Genomic DNA, 17,618 nt, shown 5'->3' with positions numbered 1-17,618 from the left:
ACGTTGGTAGTCAGCATCTTCATCTGTCAACTCATGGCTTCAAGTACTCTTGCTGGGTCTACAGCCTGCAATATTGTGACCTTGTTCCTTCCAATTAAATCTTAATGTAATTCAGAGTTTACAGGGCTTGAGTGAGCTGATCTCACAATCTTTCATCTATGTCATATTTTTCTGGCTAAATTTTTCAATCTTGCTGTGAAATTCTCAACAGGCTCACGTGATTTATGCATCAGGCCTCAACAATTAAATCAAGAGATCCAACGGTTTGACTTTGACTGAAGACGCGTGCTTTTTGTCCTCAAAAGATTTGGTGGGATTTCTGCTGTCCGTTTTAAGCCAACAGACAAACTTAACACTTGCTTATTTATCAACAGAAGGATACAATTGACCTTTGTACATCACTTTTAGAAAGTGTTTGTCTGTACTTTCATTGATAATTCTGAAATGCTTTGACAAAATCATCACCTTTTCAGTTCATCATGGTGTATCTATTGTTGTAGTGACCATTTATTTATTTGCGTTATGATTAATCATTGAGATGTTAGAAGAAAATTAGTTTGGCGACTTGCCATTCAATCAAAGTAAACATAGCCAGGGATACTAAAAAGTACTCAATCATTAAATAGTGAGTGTGCTTCTGTGATCATAGATTAAGACACACTGTCACAATTGAATAAGTAGAGGTTTGCTGTGCATTATTATATCTGATGTAGAAACATTCAAGTTACTTATTCGCTTTGATTCTTCAATTTAATTCAATATTGAATTTGTTTAAAATATTTGGGCTATAGTGAAATGTCATCATGTTTTCATAATTTGGAAATGATCACACTTTTGACTCAAAAGGCTTGAGCTTCATGGAGTTTTTGTTTCTGTTTCACATGTAGCTGATGCATTAATACACAGCTGCTTGACAGATGACTGCAGTGCCACAGTATATATGACACACCAGGATATATGTCAACATCACAATAAATTCCTAACTGACTGTAATTAACATAGTGATATAACAAGATGTATTTAAAGGAATACAAGATAAATATGAGGGAGAATGGAATGGTAAGTTAAGTCGATAAGGTAAGAATATATAAAATGAGAACTGTCTTGTGTTGCATAATGGCATCGATCAGTTGGATGCCATATTATCTTGTTATTATCCCAGTTAGGTTACCATCAAGTGAAACCTGGATTGATATACCACAAATTGTTCACTGTGGTGCTCAGTCACTGAACCTCCTTACAAGAGCCTGCCAATACATTTTTGACAAAAGAGAACCAACAAACTTTTACAATGGTCTTGTTGCAAATGTCAAAAATAAAGGTTCAAGTCTAGTTACACCCAAGACAATCCAAACAGCAGAGATTCTTGACCATTATGGGCTGATCCCAGCAAAGCTAAACTGTTGTATTTTCATATACTGAACCAAAGTCGACAACAAAACCTTGTTATAACAAAGTGAAGAACACTTAAAATGTTGCAAGTTTTTTGGGGTTAGGTATAATTTGGTTAGCATGCTACCATTTCATCAATGTAATTTATCTTTGTATTGAGTTATGATTAATCATTGAGATGTTAGAAGAAAATTAGTTTGGCGACTTGCCATTCATCAAAGTAAACATAGCCAGGGATACTAAAAAGTACTCAATCATTAAATAGTGAGTGTGCTTCTGTGGTCATAGATTAAGACACACTGTCACAATTGAATAAGTAGAGGTTTGCTGTGCATTATTATATCTGATGTAGAAACATTCAATTCCTAAACTTCTGAGTCAAATGAATTCCATTCCATGTACTGAAATCCCTTGTCTCAATGCAAAATGATTAAAAATTTTAATGAGTTCTTGTATGTCTCTCTGATGAATTCTCATCTTTCCAGTGGCATCAGAAATTCCTGCATTGGATTAATAAAGTTAATAAGGGAGTTACATTTAAGGAAAATATATCATGTTTTGATCATTTAATACCTGAGGCCAATTCTTGTTTCAGGAAAGCTGTCTGTCATTGAAACTGCTCATTTCCATATAACAACATTACATCTAACCAGGAGGACATGCAACATGAAAATAAAAGCCCATCATTTTTGAGTGTCAAATACATTTCTAAGATAATTTAACAATGGTCTCTCCAATCCACAGAATAGCTAGAAAAGGATAATTTATTCTGGCAAAATTCAAGAAAACTGCAAAATGGTGGAAATCTTAACTAAATACAGCAAAAGAAAAAATAATAGACTGGTACACAACAAACAGTTCACCATTTTTTTTTTGTTTTCACTCATATTGCATGTCCAGTTTTATTTTAAACTATTTTAAAATAATTGAGTCTTATATGACTTGATGAAAACACATATTATCCCATCATTTACAACAAGAATGTCAGTGTTAATGCAATTTGCTAACAGTCTAACATTTAACAAAAAGAAAGGACCTAGAATTTGAGGTGACAAGATTGCTCTCAGCATTTGATTCAGTAAAGATGAACTAAGATTAGAAATACTGGTGTCTGCAAATTCACAAGTTAAAATCCATAAGTTGCTGTCAGAGATACTGAACTCCTTCACTGCGTACATTCTTAAATACTTTCCAAAAAAGCCTCAGCATTCAAATGACCATAACATCATAAGTTTGCCCACAAGATTTTCATTAAAATTGGCCAAAACATTAGAAGTTGGAATAAATAATCTTTTAACTGCAGAATAATGCCACTGGATCTGAAATGATACATTTTCCAGAGTCGAGTCTCATTCCCTTAGAAGAATGTTGGCATTAAAATTAGATTGTAAAACTTTTGCTGCCATTTATACATTTCTCCCTGAATCACATATTTGTTTCACAATCTTTATTTGGTTTTCTGTGCATAATAATTTGCATTGCCTGCTTCATATCTTGGGGTTGAGAATGGGACTTACTGACCCCAGGGTGATTACTGGGAGATAATGTGTGTTGGTATAATGTTGGCAAGAGTAACAGAATATTTCCCCAACACAGACTCACTACGAAGCAAGTTCATCAGAAGCTGTTTGATGGTTTAAATCACTGATCACCTCATGAAAGTGGGCTGCTAATTATCCAGATTTGATAACTTACAGATCGCTTTCTTCAATGACTTGCATGTTATCAGCTCCACAGATGCAAATGATCAGTTGTCTTGTGGGGTGATGACACATGGTTTAAGGTGGACACTGTGTCTTCCAGAGGATAAATCCTTCATAATTTAAAGTCCTCATTGTTGCTTGTCCTGTTCACATATCAACCCCCTGTGGAGGGTGCCACAATGGAAAAGATGCTGGTTTAGTGGACATTCCTGGTGACAATTTAAGAAAAGTAAATGGGCTTTTTTTCAATGAGATGAACAACAAGCACTATTATTTCATAATTTTTAGTCTCAATTCATCTTTATTGCATTGAATGCTGATAGCTAAGTGCTAGGCCAATATTTAATGTAGTTGGAAAGATTAAAATTGTTGAACTAGAAAAACTGGAGGTTGGCTAACGTGGTACCACTATTTAAGAAATGTGGTGAGGAAAAGCAAGGGAACTAAAGAAAGGTGAGCCTGACGTTGGTCATGGGCAAGTTATTGGAGGGAATCCTGAGTGGCAGGATTTTTTATTTTATTTTATTAAACAATTACAAAAGAGGTTACAGAAAAACAGTTAACATTTACAGCTGTACACAACAGCAATTTTACAAGGGAAAGGAGCAGCAAAGCCAGGCCCCAAACCCTAAGGGACAAGATTTATATGTGTTTGGAAAGGCAAGGACTAATTAGGGATAGAACATATAACATTGAAAAGTACAGCACAGAACAGGCCCTTTGGCCCACGATGTGCCAAGGTTTAATCCTAAAGTAAAATATAATAACTTAACCTATGCACCCCTCAACTCACTGCTATCCATGTGCATGTCCAGAGTCACTTAAATGTCCCAAATGACTCTGCTTCCATCACCACAGCTGGCAACGCATTCCATGCATTCTCTGCATAAAGAACCTACCTCTGATGTCTCCTTTATACCTTCCTCCTGATATCTTCAAACTGTGACTCCTTGTACCAGTCAATCCTGCCCTGGGGAAAAATCTCTGGCTATTGACTCTATCTATTCCACTCATTATCTTGGATATCTCGATCAGGTCTCCTCTCTTCCTCCTTCTCTCCAGAGAGAAAGGTCCGAGCTTATTCAACCTTTCTTCGTAAGGCAAGCCCTCCAGTCCAGGCAGCATCCTGGTAAACATTCTTTGCACCCTATCCAAAGCCTCTGTATCTTTCCTATAGTAGATTGACCAGAACTGGACACAATATTCCAAGTGTGGTCTCACCAGGGACTTGTAGAACTGTAGCAAAACCTCGCGGCTCTTAAACTCAATCCCCCTGTTAATGAAAGCAAAAAACACCATATGCTTCCTTAACAATCCTATCACTTGGGTGGCAACTTTGAGGGATCTATGTACTTGCAAACCCAGATCCCTCTGTTCCTCCATACTGCCAGGAATCCTGTCTTTAATCCCAAATTCAGCATTCGAGTTCGACATTCCAAAATGCATCACTTCACATTTATCCAAGTTGAACTCCATTTGCCATTTCTCAGCCCAGCTCTGCATTCTGTCAATGTCATGCTGCAGCCTGCAGTAGCTCTCGATACTATCGATGACAACTCCAACATTTGTGTTATCTGAAAATTTACTGACCCACCCCTCAACCTCCTCATCCAAGTCATTTATAAAAACTACAAAGAGCAGAGGCCAAGATCAGAGCCCTGCAGGACCCCACTCAACACTGACCTCCAGGCAGAATACTTTCCATCTATACCACTCTCTGCCTTCTGTCAGCCATCCAATTCTGAATCCAGATAGCCAAATCTCCCTATATCCCATACTTCTTGACTTTATGAATGAGTCTACCATGGGGAACATTATCAAATGCTTTGCTAAAGTCCATATCCACCACATCCACTGCTCGACCTTCATCAACCTGTCTTGTCACCTCCTCAAAGAACTCAATAAGATTTGTGAGGCATGACTTGCCCCTCACAAAGCCATGCTGACTGCCTTTAATCACACTATGCTTTGCCAAATAGTCATAAATCCTATCCCTCAGAATTCTTTCCAAAACTTTGCTGGCCACAGACTTAAGACTGACTGGTTTGCAATTGCCAGGGATTTTCCTATTTCCCTTCTTGAAAAGAGAAACAACATTTGCCTCCTTCCAATCTTCCAGTACAACTCCCAGGAAGAGTGAGGAGGCAAATATCCTCGCTAGTAGCTTACCAACCTCCTTTCTCACTACCCAGAGCAGCCTAGGATAACTCTGGTCTGGTCCTGGAAACCTATCAATCTTAATGTTTTCCAAAATTTCCAGCACATCAACTTCATCATTCTTGATTTGGTCAAGACTGTATACCAGCTCCTCAAAGGTTTCATTCATAACAGGATCCCTTTACTTGTTGAAAACCAAAGCAAAAAACTCATTTAGGGCTTCCTGTATCTGCTCAGACTCCACGGACAAGTTCCCTTTGCTATCCCTGATCGGCCTTACCTTCTCCCTGATTATTCTCTTATTCCTCATGCATGAATAAAATGCCTTTGGGTTCTCCTTAATCCTTCTTGCCAAGCCTTTTTCGTGCCCCCACCTGGCTCTCCTCAGTCAATTTCTGAGCTCCTTTCTGGTAAGCCTGTAATCCTCTAAAGCTGTGCTAAATCCTTGCTTCCTCCATCTTATGTAAGCTGCCCTCTTCCTTTTGATGAGAGGTTCCTCTGTTCTTGTCATCCAAGGCTGCTTAATCTTACCACTTCCTATCTGTCTCAGAGGAACAAATTTGTGCATCTCTCGCAACAATTGATTCTTAAGTAGTTTTCACATGTTTGCTATGCCCTTTAAATGGAACAATTGCTCCCAGTCTGAACTTCCAAACTTCTGTCTGATAGCGTCATAATTTCCTTTTCCACAATTTAATATCTTCCCTTGGTAACGGCTCCTTTCTTTGTCTAAGGCTATGGTAAATGTGAGGCAGTTGTGATCACTGTCACCAAAGTGTTCTCCCACCACGAGATCTGACACCTGTCCTGACTCGTTGCCGAGCACTAAATCCAAAATGGCCTCTCCCCTCATCGGTTTGTCTACATGCTGAGTAAGGAAACCCTCCTGAACACACCTCACAAAAGGTTACATCCAAACCATCTGCACTCAGGAGGTTCTAGTCGATATTGGGAAAGTTGAAATCATTCATAACAACAACTCTGCTATATCTTCATTTTTCCAGAATCTGCCCCCAGAATCTGAGGGAGAGTTCTTCAATCTCTCTATTGCTATTAGGTGGTCTGTAGAAACCCCCCAATATGGTGGCTGTTCCCTTGGTGTTCCTAACTTCCACCCATACTGACTCAGTAGACAAACATTTCTCAACAACTTTCATTTCTGTAGCTGTGATGCACTCTCTGATTAGCAATGCCATACCCCCTCCTCTTTTTCCACTCTCCCTATTCTTTTTAAATGTACTAAACCCTGGAACATCAAGCAACCATTCCTGCCCTTGTGAAACTCACGTCTCCGTTATGGCTACAACATCTTAGCCCCAAGTACTGATCCATGCTCTAAGTTCATTACTCTTTTTTTCTGACACTCCTTACCTTAACCCATCCCTTTGTTTCATCGCGTGAGAAACCTTCCTGATAGATTCACTACATCCTGTCATTGCCCCATCTGCAATTGTCCCCCTCTCAGATATGTGGCTCTGATTCCTAAACCCCCTGCCAAACTAGTTTAAACCTTCCCAAATCACATGAGCAAATCTCCCACCCAGGACATTTGTGCCCCTCCAGTTCAGGTGCAACCCATCCTTCATGTACAGGTCCAAACTTCCCCAGAAGGTATCCCAATGATTTAGGTATCTGAAGCCATCCCTCCTCCACCAGCCTCGCAGCAAGTGTTAAGCTGCATTCACTGACTGTTCCTCACCTCACTATCTCGTGGCAATTGTAGCAAACCAGAGATCACTACTCTACTCGTCCTGCTCTTCAACTTCCAACCTAACTCTCTGTAGTCACTTTTCAGATCCTCAATCCCTTTCCTGGCTATATCATTGGTGCCAATATGTACCATGATTTCTGGCTGCTCAGCATGGCTTTATGTGAGGGAAATCATGTCTCACAAACTTGATTGAGTTTTTTGAAGAAGTAACAAAGAGGATTTGTAAGGGCAGAGTGGTAGATGTAATCTGTATGGACATTAGTAAGGCGTTCAACAACGTTCCTCATGGAAGACTGGTTAGCAAGATTAGGTCTCATGGAATACAAAGAGAACTAGCTATTTGAATACAGAACTGGCTCAAACGTAGAAGACAGAGGGTGGGAGTGGAGGGTTGTTTTTTGTGCTGGAGGTCTATGATCAGTAGAATGCCACAAGGGATCGGTGCTGGGTCCACTACTTTTTGTCACTTATATAAATGATTTGGAACATAGGAGGTATATTTAGTAAGTTTGAAAATGATAATAAAATCGGAGGTGTACTGGACAGCAAAGAAAGTTACCTCAGAGTACAAATGGATCTTGATCAGATGGGCCAATGGACTGAGGACTGGCAGATAGAGTTTAATTTAGATAAATGTGATCTACTGCATTTTGGAAAAGCTAATCAGTGTAGGACTTATAAACTTAATGGTAAGGTCCTCGGGAGTGTTACTGAACAAAGAGACCTTGGAGAGCAAGTTCATAGTTCCTTGAAAGTAGAGTTGCAGATAGAGAGGATAGTGAAGAAGGCATTTGGTATGCTTTCATTTATTGGTCAGAGCATTGAGTAAAAGAGTTGGGAGGTCATGCTGCAGCTGTACAGGACATTGATGAGGCCACTTTGGGAATATTGTGCGCAATTCTGGCCTCTTTCCTATTGGATGGATGTTTTGAAAGTTGAAAGGGTTCAAAAAAGATCTACAAGGATGTTACCAGGGTTGGAGGATTTGAGCTAAAGGGAGAGTTTGAATAGGCTGGGGCTGTTTTCCCTGGAGTGTTGGAGGCTGAGGGGTGACGTTAGAGAGTTTTATTAAATCATGAGGGACATGGATAGGGTAAATCGATAAAGTCTTTTCGCTGGGTTGAGGGAGTCCAGAACTAGAGGGCATAAGTTTAGGGTGAGAGGGGAAAGATATAAAAGGGGCAACACTTTTCACACAGTGGTGTGTGTATGGAATGAGTTGCTAGAGGAAGTGGTGGAGGCTGGTACAAATGCAGCATTTAAACATCTGGATGGGTATATGAAGAAGCATCTGGATTGGTTTCTGAATAGGAAGGATTTAAAGAGACATGGGCCAAATGCTGGCAAATGGAACAAGATTAGGTGAGGTAACCTGGTCAGCATGGATGAGTTGAATTAAAGGGTCTGCTTACGTGCTGTATATCTCTGTGACTCTAATGGAAACAAGAGTCTGTAATATATTCTGGTTGTCACAGTAGGAAAGTAGGAACAGGAAGAGGCCATTCACATCCTTGGGCTGATTGTGGTCTAATTTATATACAGGTACCTGTCTTTAGTGTATATCCCTTATAATCTTTACTTTACAAAAATAAAACAACTGATCTAACATTATCTGCTGTTTGTAAAAGAGAGTTCCAAAAAGCTATCACCCTTTGTGTGTAGAATTGCTTCCCAACATCTCTCCTGAATGGTCGAGCCATAATTCTCAGATTATGTCACCTGTTCTAGAACCTACAATAATCACTATAATGTTCCCTAATTTCTTGTCATTTGTTACTTTAATTCTTTGTCCCACTTCCATTTGACATTGGTTTCTAACTGTTCCAATGAAGTTCAGAATAAGCTTGAGGAATAGTGCTCCATTTCTCAAAAAAAGGTAATCAGGAGTAATTACAAACTCGACATTGTATTAGTCAATTTCAGATTGTAACATCATCAGCATATTTTTTGCTGTTCATGATATCATCATCCATTTTCAAGATTTGGTCATGCCTGTTCCAAAACAACAGACCTTCCATTTTTTTTCTCCCATCATTTTGATTTAATTTTGTGCTTCTGAACTTGTTGAAACCTGGTTCCAGTTTATCTTGGTCTATGTTTGTACATTTTTGACAATCATTTAAAAATCACAAAACACCAGGTTATAGTCCAACAGGTCTATTTGGAAGTACTAGCCTTTGGAGCATTGCTCCTTCATCAGATGAAAAACGACCTGATGAAGGAGCAGCGCTCTGAAAGTTAGTACTTCCAAATAAACCTGTTGGACTATAACCTCGTGTTGTTGATTTTTAACTTTATCCACCTAAATCCAACACTGGCACCTCCAAATCATTTGAAATATTAACATTGTTTCTGTCTCTACAGGTGCAGGCTGACCTGTACTTTCTGTTCAATACAATCTATATTATCTATAAGATAAAAGTAATTAAGTCTGCAAGGACTGGCACATTTTTGTAATTTGAACTCTTCAATGAGCAGCAATGGATGACTGAAAGAGTCAAATTGCTTATCATGTTATAACTGGTGACTTTATGATTTAGAATAACAGAAACTGAAAATAGTCTGTTGCCTTAAATTCCTGATTTAAATATGGCTGGTTAAAATGCTGGGAGCTGTATGTATAAATTTCATAATGGCTGTTTTCTAACCTACATTAATGGTCTAATGTCCCCTTACTTTCTCTCAAAATAATGGTGAGGCCAAAGGCATTTACCATTATTTATACACAAGTGGCATAAACATCACACAGACATGTGATTAAAATCAGAAATTAAGTCTTTTCCATTTCCATTTACCAAGTGATCAGTATTAATAAGCAATAGTCAATATCTCAGGCACTTAAAATTATGTGTTATAGTTGCAGATTCTTCTTCTTTTACATATTGGGAATTTTATATTTTATTGTTTTCTTCATCTCACAATTCAGTCTTCAGTTTCCTCTCTGTGATGTTGAAGTCACTCTTCTTAAATTAACACACCTTTGTGCTGAACTGACAATCCCAATGTCCAACAGGTTAAGAAATACACAGTTTCTTGCCCTGTTTCTCTTTTTGTACTCTTACTAGTTGACACCTTCAGAAACTTACATACAAAATATTTTAAAACCTAAATTTACAAAAGTAAGCCTTATTAAGTGCAGTGTTGTTAAATGTCCTGATATGGCAAATGGGCATTATAAATCAATAGAAAAATAGCTGGTACTATCACAACATTATTTCAGCATTTCCTGTCACAACAAAGGAAAACAATGTTAAATCAATATTATCCAGCAAAAAATCATTAGCAAAAAATACCACCAATGAACCATGAAGCACAATTAACAAAACTAGTAACAAAGCTTCTCAAAGTTAACAAGAGATAAGCAATAAACATTGCCTTGCCAACAACACTCATATCCGAAAGCTGAATACAAATACTTATCCAATGTACAAAATCTTGCACCCTTGGGACCAAGAACATGTTGGATACTGCATTACTTGCTGAATCAAATGAGAGCAGGTAGGTGATAAAGATTAGAATTTTACTTTCAAGTCTGTGAACCATCTTTTCCTTTTAAGTTTGGCAAACCCTCCAGGACACAAGCAATGATTTATGTGATATCCCCAATGAGACAGGTTCTTCATATTTATTTCCCTATATTTAATACCAAAGCTTCAGAGTGAGGGTGTCAAAACTACTGCTCAGTGGCTGCAAAGTATTCAAGGATATGATTAATGTTAACACCGACATAATTGCATACTAATGTCTGTGTATATGGAGTGCCTATGGAGCATGTCCTGAGATGATGGTGCAGGGTGTCCAACAAGTATAATCTGCCAAGTGCACACTGTGGTTGTCATGTAATGTTTTCTTGCTTGTTTGGAGAATTTGGGAAGATAGAAAGCTAAATATTAAAAGGCAACATGGGTCATCAACAAGGCACTCAACAAGTAAAATTCACCATCAGTTGGCAATGTACCACTGCCTAGTGAAAACACTATGCTTCTTAAACAATGTCGAAATGGGCTGCACTGTAATTGTACCTGATTCTTCCATAAAATGTGCCATAGCCCACATCACTCAGAGTCTTGAATATTTTTGCCCCTTGTTTTCTTTTTGCTGGCATTGTTTCACTTTTCATAGATTATTAACAGTGGCAAGCAAAAATGATGAGAATATTCCACTGCAATAATTAAGAAACAGGTAGGATGCAGACCCTGGTATATACAGTTCTAAGATCAATGAGATGAACATAATCACTTAGATAATTAAATTGGCTAAATAATTTGTCCTGTGACAATAAATATTGACACTACTTCAAATGTGTTATGATTTGTAAAGTGACCACAGTTCAATCACGACTGAATCAAATTACATAATTTTTAAAAATCCAAATACAGCATTTCAAAATGATTTCTGTGTCTCTGCATGATTTTTTTTTTATTTGCACATGAAAGCAAAGAAGTTATGGAGTGCAGCAGAAATAATCTTCAGCTCCAGAACTATTGCAAGATTTCAACACAGGAGGGGCCCATTCGGTTCATTGTCTTTGTGACAGGCCTCGACAAGAGCAGAACAGCTAGTTCCATTCGCCTGCTCTTTCTCCACAGCCCTGCAAATCATTTTTTCTCCTCAGGTGCTTAACCAATTTTGAAGCATTGATTAAATTTGTCTCCATCACACTCAGAGAGTGTATTCCAGATCCCAATACATGCTGTGTAAAACTTCTTTCCTTTACACTCTATTATTTCTTTTGGAATTCACTACATGACTCATTTGGCAATGAAGAAAACTTTGTTTTTGTCTATTCCATCCAGAACACTCATGATATTGAACATCTCTATCCAAGGAGAAGAATGCCCAACTCGGAACCTTGGAACCATTTGTTGAATCTTTCTTCACCTTCCAAAATGCTTCCACAATCTTCCTGGTATTTCCAGGGCTGAATACAATATTTGAGGCTGGAGTTTTATGAATACACATCATATATTCCTTGTTTTTGTACCTTATACTCATAAAGTCAAGAATCCTGCATTGCCATATTAACCTACTGTGCTATCTGTAACAATTTGCCCAGACACACATCTCAGTATCTCTTCTAGAACCCCACCCCCATTTCACAACACTTCTTATTTTGCTTGACAACATGTCTCATTTCAATGTTTCTGCAAAAATTCCATTTGCAAGGTATCTATTTAATCCAATGTACATTCTTGAAGTTTATCACTATTCTCCTCAGAGATCACAACAGTGCCAAGTTGAGAGTCAGTTGAAAATTTTGGAATTGAGTCCAACATACTCAAATATGCACTAGTAATACATCCATCAGAAAAGCAGCGTTACTCATTCTGATCACTGGGGAACTCCTTTGTATATCTTCCTCCAGTCCAAAACAACAATGAGTCACCACTACTGGAATAGCAACAGCAGATGATATTGATGTGAATAAAGAAACAGAAAAGTTTTGAAATACTCAGCGTGGCTAGCAGCATCTGTGTGGAGAGTAACTAAATTGACACTTCAAGTCTGATGAAAGGTGACAAATATGAAATGGTAGATAATACTCACACAGTAATTTGCAGGAGCCTTCATATGATTAAATCCTAATTAGACACTAAGGACAGTTAAATAGAAATCTTGCTGAGCCATGTCAGGTAAGCTGCCACTGTGCTGGGGAAAATGGGAAGTTGATGTGAAGAGAGAAGGGTAGTCAGGTAAGGACAATTGTTGCTGCCATTGAGGTTCTCAGTTGGAAGAGTGTATGCATTCATGAAAGCCTCACTTTCTCTGGGCAGCCTTCCCACGTCACATACGGTCATCCCTGAAATTAGTAGAATACAAGTCAGAGTGAGAAGAGATCCTTAAGGGGATATAAGGGGCACAACTGGTTTCCTGGTAGGAAGACTGCCCTTAGCCCAAATATCATCCAAAACAGGGGTTAAACTGATTGGCCTATAATTGCTGACTATGTTTTTGAACTGGGGTGTAATGTTGAAATTTTCTGCCTGTTTGATCTCAGCCTGGCATCTGAGCAAGATGGGAAGGTTACAGTCAGTGTCTCCGAGTAAAAAGTGAGGTATGCAGATGCTGGAGATCAGAGCTGAAAATGTGTTGCTGGTCAAAGCACAGCAGGTCAGGCAGCATCCAAGGAACAGAGCCGGCTCTGGCCCGAAACGTCGAATTTCCTGTTCCTTGGATGCTGCCTGACCTGCTGTGCTTTGACCAGCAACACATTTTCAGCACAGTCAGTGGCTCCACAAGTTTTGTCATCACTTCCCTTAGCTCCCTCAGAGGTTTTTTGTTAAACTGATAATGTACTAACCTTAAAAACAGCCAGCATTTCAGATATATATCATCCTCTGCTTCACCTTACTCTCAATCTCTTTCATCAACAAGAGGGTTCTACCTTTGTTTGTCTTACCAGTCACAACTTTGAATCTCGTTTACAGTTACCTGATCTGGTCTCATCCCACTGAGACTGGCCCTCATCATTAAAAAAAAAATCAGGAGAATTAAACAGGACAGACTTCCAAAACATTAAATCAGATGGATCCTACACACCATGCTTCCATGGATTACCAAAGATACATAAACCTGGAGCCCCACTCAGACCCATAGTCTCTCAACCTTGCATACTAACATATAGACTAGCAAAGAAACTCCACCAAAAATGGAACACCTAATTGAAAATTCACACTCTTCCATTTGCTCCACCCAAGAAGTCCTAACTTCCATCAAAGATACCAAGATGGAAGATGTCAAATAATGGTCTCCTTTGGCATTACAACCCTTTTCATACCAATTAATATTGACCTGGCCAAAGAAACACTGGCATCACTCCTAGGAAAACCAGAACTACAAACTTCAGACAGCACCAACTTCATCAGCAAAGACAATATCCTCAAGCTAATGGACCAGTGCCTCACCATCCACTTCACATTCAATAACAAATCCTATAAACAAGTCAATGGAACACCTATGGGATCACCAATATCAGGACTCATAGCAGAAGCAGTAATGCAGAGACTTGAACAAGCCTCCCTCCGATCTATCTAACCCAAACTTTGGGTCCACTACATAGATGACATCTTCATCATGACAAAATGGAACAAATTAAAAGAAACATAGAACACCATCAACAATATCCTGACAGGCATAAAATTCACAAAAGAGGAGGAGAACAACAACAGACACTTATTCCTAGACATGTCAACTGAACATACAGTTAACGGAGAGCTTCAAACCAGCGTCTACTGAAAAATAACGCAAATGGGCTCAGTTCTTAACTTCAGAAACAATCATCCCAACATCCACAAATGGAGCTGCATTAAGATATTAATTCAACAAGTTACATCATACTGCAGCACTCAGGGACTGCAAAAAGCAGAAGAAAAATATCTGTACAACGTTTTCAAGAAAAATGAGTACCCAATAAACATAGGCCGTCAATTCCTCATAAATAAACCCAAACAAACAGACACAATGCAACCAAAACCTACAGTCACATTACCTTACATCAAAGACATATCAGAAGTGACTTCCAGACTACTCAGACCCCTTGGCATCATGGTAGCCCATAAACCTACAAATGCGTTTAAACAGTGACTAATGAACCAAAAGAGTTCATTAGATACCAACAGCAAAACTAACATCATTTACAAGATACCATGCAAGAACTTTAAAAAAAAACTACATCAGACAAACCAGCAGAAACTTGCCACCAGAATACATGAACACAACTGGCCACAAAAAGACATGACCCACTCTCACTAGTTTCCATACATACAGACAAACAAGGACACCACATTGACTAGGACAATTCACACATCCTAGGATTCGCAAAACAAAGACATGCATGAGAATTCTTAGAGGCATGGCATTCTAACCAGAACTCCATTAATAACCACATTGACTTAAATCCTATCGACCTTCCCTTGAAAAAAAAGAACCAGAAATGACGTCATGCACCATAAGAAACCAAGACCTATGAAAAGGGGACATACCACCAGTACTTCACCAGAGACTCTCACTAATGATGTTACCTAGTATGGTGACGAAGCATCTGAAAACAAACCTTCAAGCTCAGCGAGCTAATTTACAGATTTATCATCAACCTGAGCTACAAATCTTCTCAAAGGTCACTGGTCCTCATTCTATTAAATATTTCCTCTTTTCCATTTTCCACAACTAAACTAAATTTTATTCTTTGATGATCACTGTTCCCTAAATGGAGATCTTATGGTGCAATAGGTAGCTACTTGTTTCTTAAACCAAAACTCCAAGTTCAAGTTTCACTCCATTTGATGGTCTGCTCAGATTGAGGTTCAATTTGTAAATCCTCCCAGTCCATGCTAATGGCAAATGCAAGTGGGAGAGCTTTGATGTCAGGCATGTGATCAGAAGAAAATTATAGCCTCAGAATGACTATTTATAGCTCTGGGTTATAGTTCTATTATAAGCACATTATAAGCTCTGTTATAAGCATATTATAATATGCTTATAAAAGTGCAAACTGCCAAAGCAACTCAGACTCCTTGGAATGGCAAGGTTGATTGCTGCTGTAAAGGCAGTGTTCAGGCACTATTCTGGTTGCAATAGACTCAGAATCTGCATCCTTGCACACCCCTGCCAGAGGGTCATGATAATGTAGATCAGAAACTATATCTGGGCAGAGAACTAAGAAGTTGTTCCCATAATATTTTTTAATTAACATCAAGTGACACTTGATCAGTCATATTTAATCCATATACCCCTCCCTTATGTCCCATAAACTGATCCATTCATGCTTCCATTTTCATTTGGTTATAAACACACCGATTGAAAAAGAAAATCTGAATACACATCAAAAATGCTTCTCATTCTCTGTCATTTATATTTATAGCAATCCAGTTTGTATAAGAGTCATAATTTTTGCATTTCTCTGTAATTTCACTGAAATATCTTCCTTTGTATCTTTCCCACTAATTAGTATCATAGAGATTATATCTGACAATTTAATGGTACCCCATTGCTTTTTAACACTCATGCAGTAGTATTCAGTGGTTGTCCCTTCAAAAATGCCTTTTCTCTCTCTTAATAAGGTTAGATTCTCCTGAATCAATGCTGTCACACTGTTCGCTTTCCTTCCTTCCTTATCTTTCTCAAAGACCTGGGGCCAGATTTCCCCAAGAGTGCCATTTCCTGACAATATTCTGATCAGGCCTTCTTCAGAAAGGTTTCATTCTGAAAGGTTTTTGTTTTACAGAACTGCTTGAGGAAGGGAATCAATACTCCTTTTCCACTGAAGTCATCTGCAGTATTCTGAAGCTTAAAGATCCCAACAGCCACTTTGAAGGCTGCTGTCTTAGATAAATGTGGTGTTCAAATGCTGGGAGAGTAGGGTGCCAGATGGGTAAGGTATCAGGGAGAGCAACAGGGTAACTTAAAATGAAGACACATTTACAGAAGATGTCGAAAAACCTTGTGCAGAAATACCAATTCTCTGAAGAATTTGGCAAAAGATAGAAATATTCTAAGAGTGGAGAAAGATCAAAATACTCAAATGTTGACAGACACTGTTGATTATTAGCTGCAGAAGATATTATGTTACAATCATTGAATGATGATTTCCAACTGAGGAAGAAATTTGACAGAGAAAACAGAGATCATCATTAATATTTGCACAAGTCTGTCCTGTAAAAGCAGGCCATCAATAATGAAGTAAGTCAGTTTTTGAGTGATTATGATATTTTGAAAAAGTTACTGAAAAAAAAAGTAGAAGAAAATGCAGAAATTCAGCTTTCGATATTTAGCCAGTCCAAATTCTTAAATAACACTCAGACCAGTAGGGAGATGACAGACTCCTAAGGTCCGATTATTGTCCAGTTTCCTGTAAAGTCCGAATCTCAGAGTATTGCAGGAAAGCTTCCACGAGGCCAACTCACAATGACAGAGTTTGGATGAGCTCTTTCTAATTATTCTCTTGTTCATGAAGATGAAACTCCACATTTTCCTGGCATTCATGGAATCTTGATTGAGATAGAGGAACATTCTCCAATTGATGCATATGACAATCCTCTGCTCATGAAAAGATGAAATATTCTAATGAAGAATCCAGAGATATTGACAACCACTCCAGACCAGCCTCAAGCCGATCAAAGTGGGAAAACAGTACTATTGCCTTAACACTCAAATTCTAATCAGTTGCTGTAACTCCAACTTGCTGAGGTTTATCCTTTTTAAGGAGATCCAAAGAATAGCCATCTATCCCACCTGTTCTCAAGAAGGACTGTGAGTACAGTTAGGGATTGATGCCTTGACAGTAAGAGATTTTGGGCGGGGGTAAAGTGGGAGTTCAGAGTAAAATGTCAATGTTTAAGAATGGTACAACGAAGGACCAGTGGATAGATAAAGGGTAAGAGTTCTCTGATCTTTTACCTGTTATAGCTTGCCAATTTGAAAACTCCCCCGTTATCCAATCTCTCAATGTACCATTAGTTAGCCAATGCTTTATCCCTGTGAACATACTAGCTCCAAAACCACAAGCCCTTATCTTATTAATTAATCAGCTGTGCAGTACCTTATTAAATGCCTTCTGAAAATCCAAAATGTCTCATCTGCTGCTTACCTTTTATCTATCACACTTGTTACCTGCTCAAAGAAATCTTATAAATTTATTTCCCTTCTTGATGCTATGC

The sequence above is a fragment of the Hemiscyllium ocellatum genome, chromosome 12 (genome assembly GCF_020745735.1).
Source record: "Hemiscyllium ocellatum isolate sHemOce1 chromosome 12, sHemOce1.pat.X.cur, whole genome shotgun sequence".
NCBI classification, from domain to species: domain Eukaryota; kingdom Metazoa; phylum Chordata; class Chondrichthyes; order Orectolobiformes; family Hemiscylliidae; genus Hemiscyllium; species Hemiscyllium ocellatum.
Note: the sequence above shows the minus strand (reverse complement) of the source record.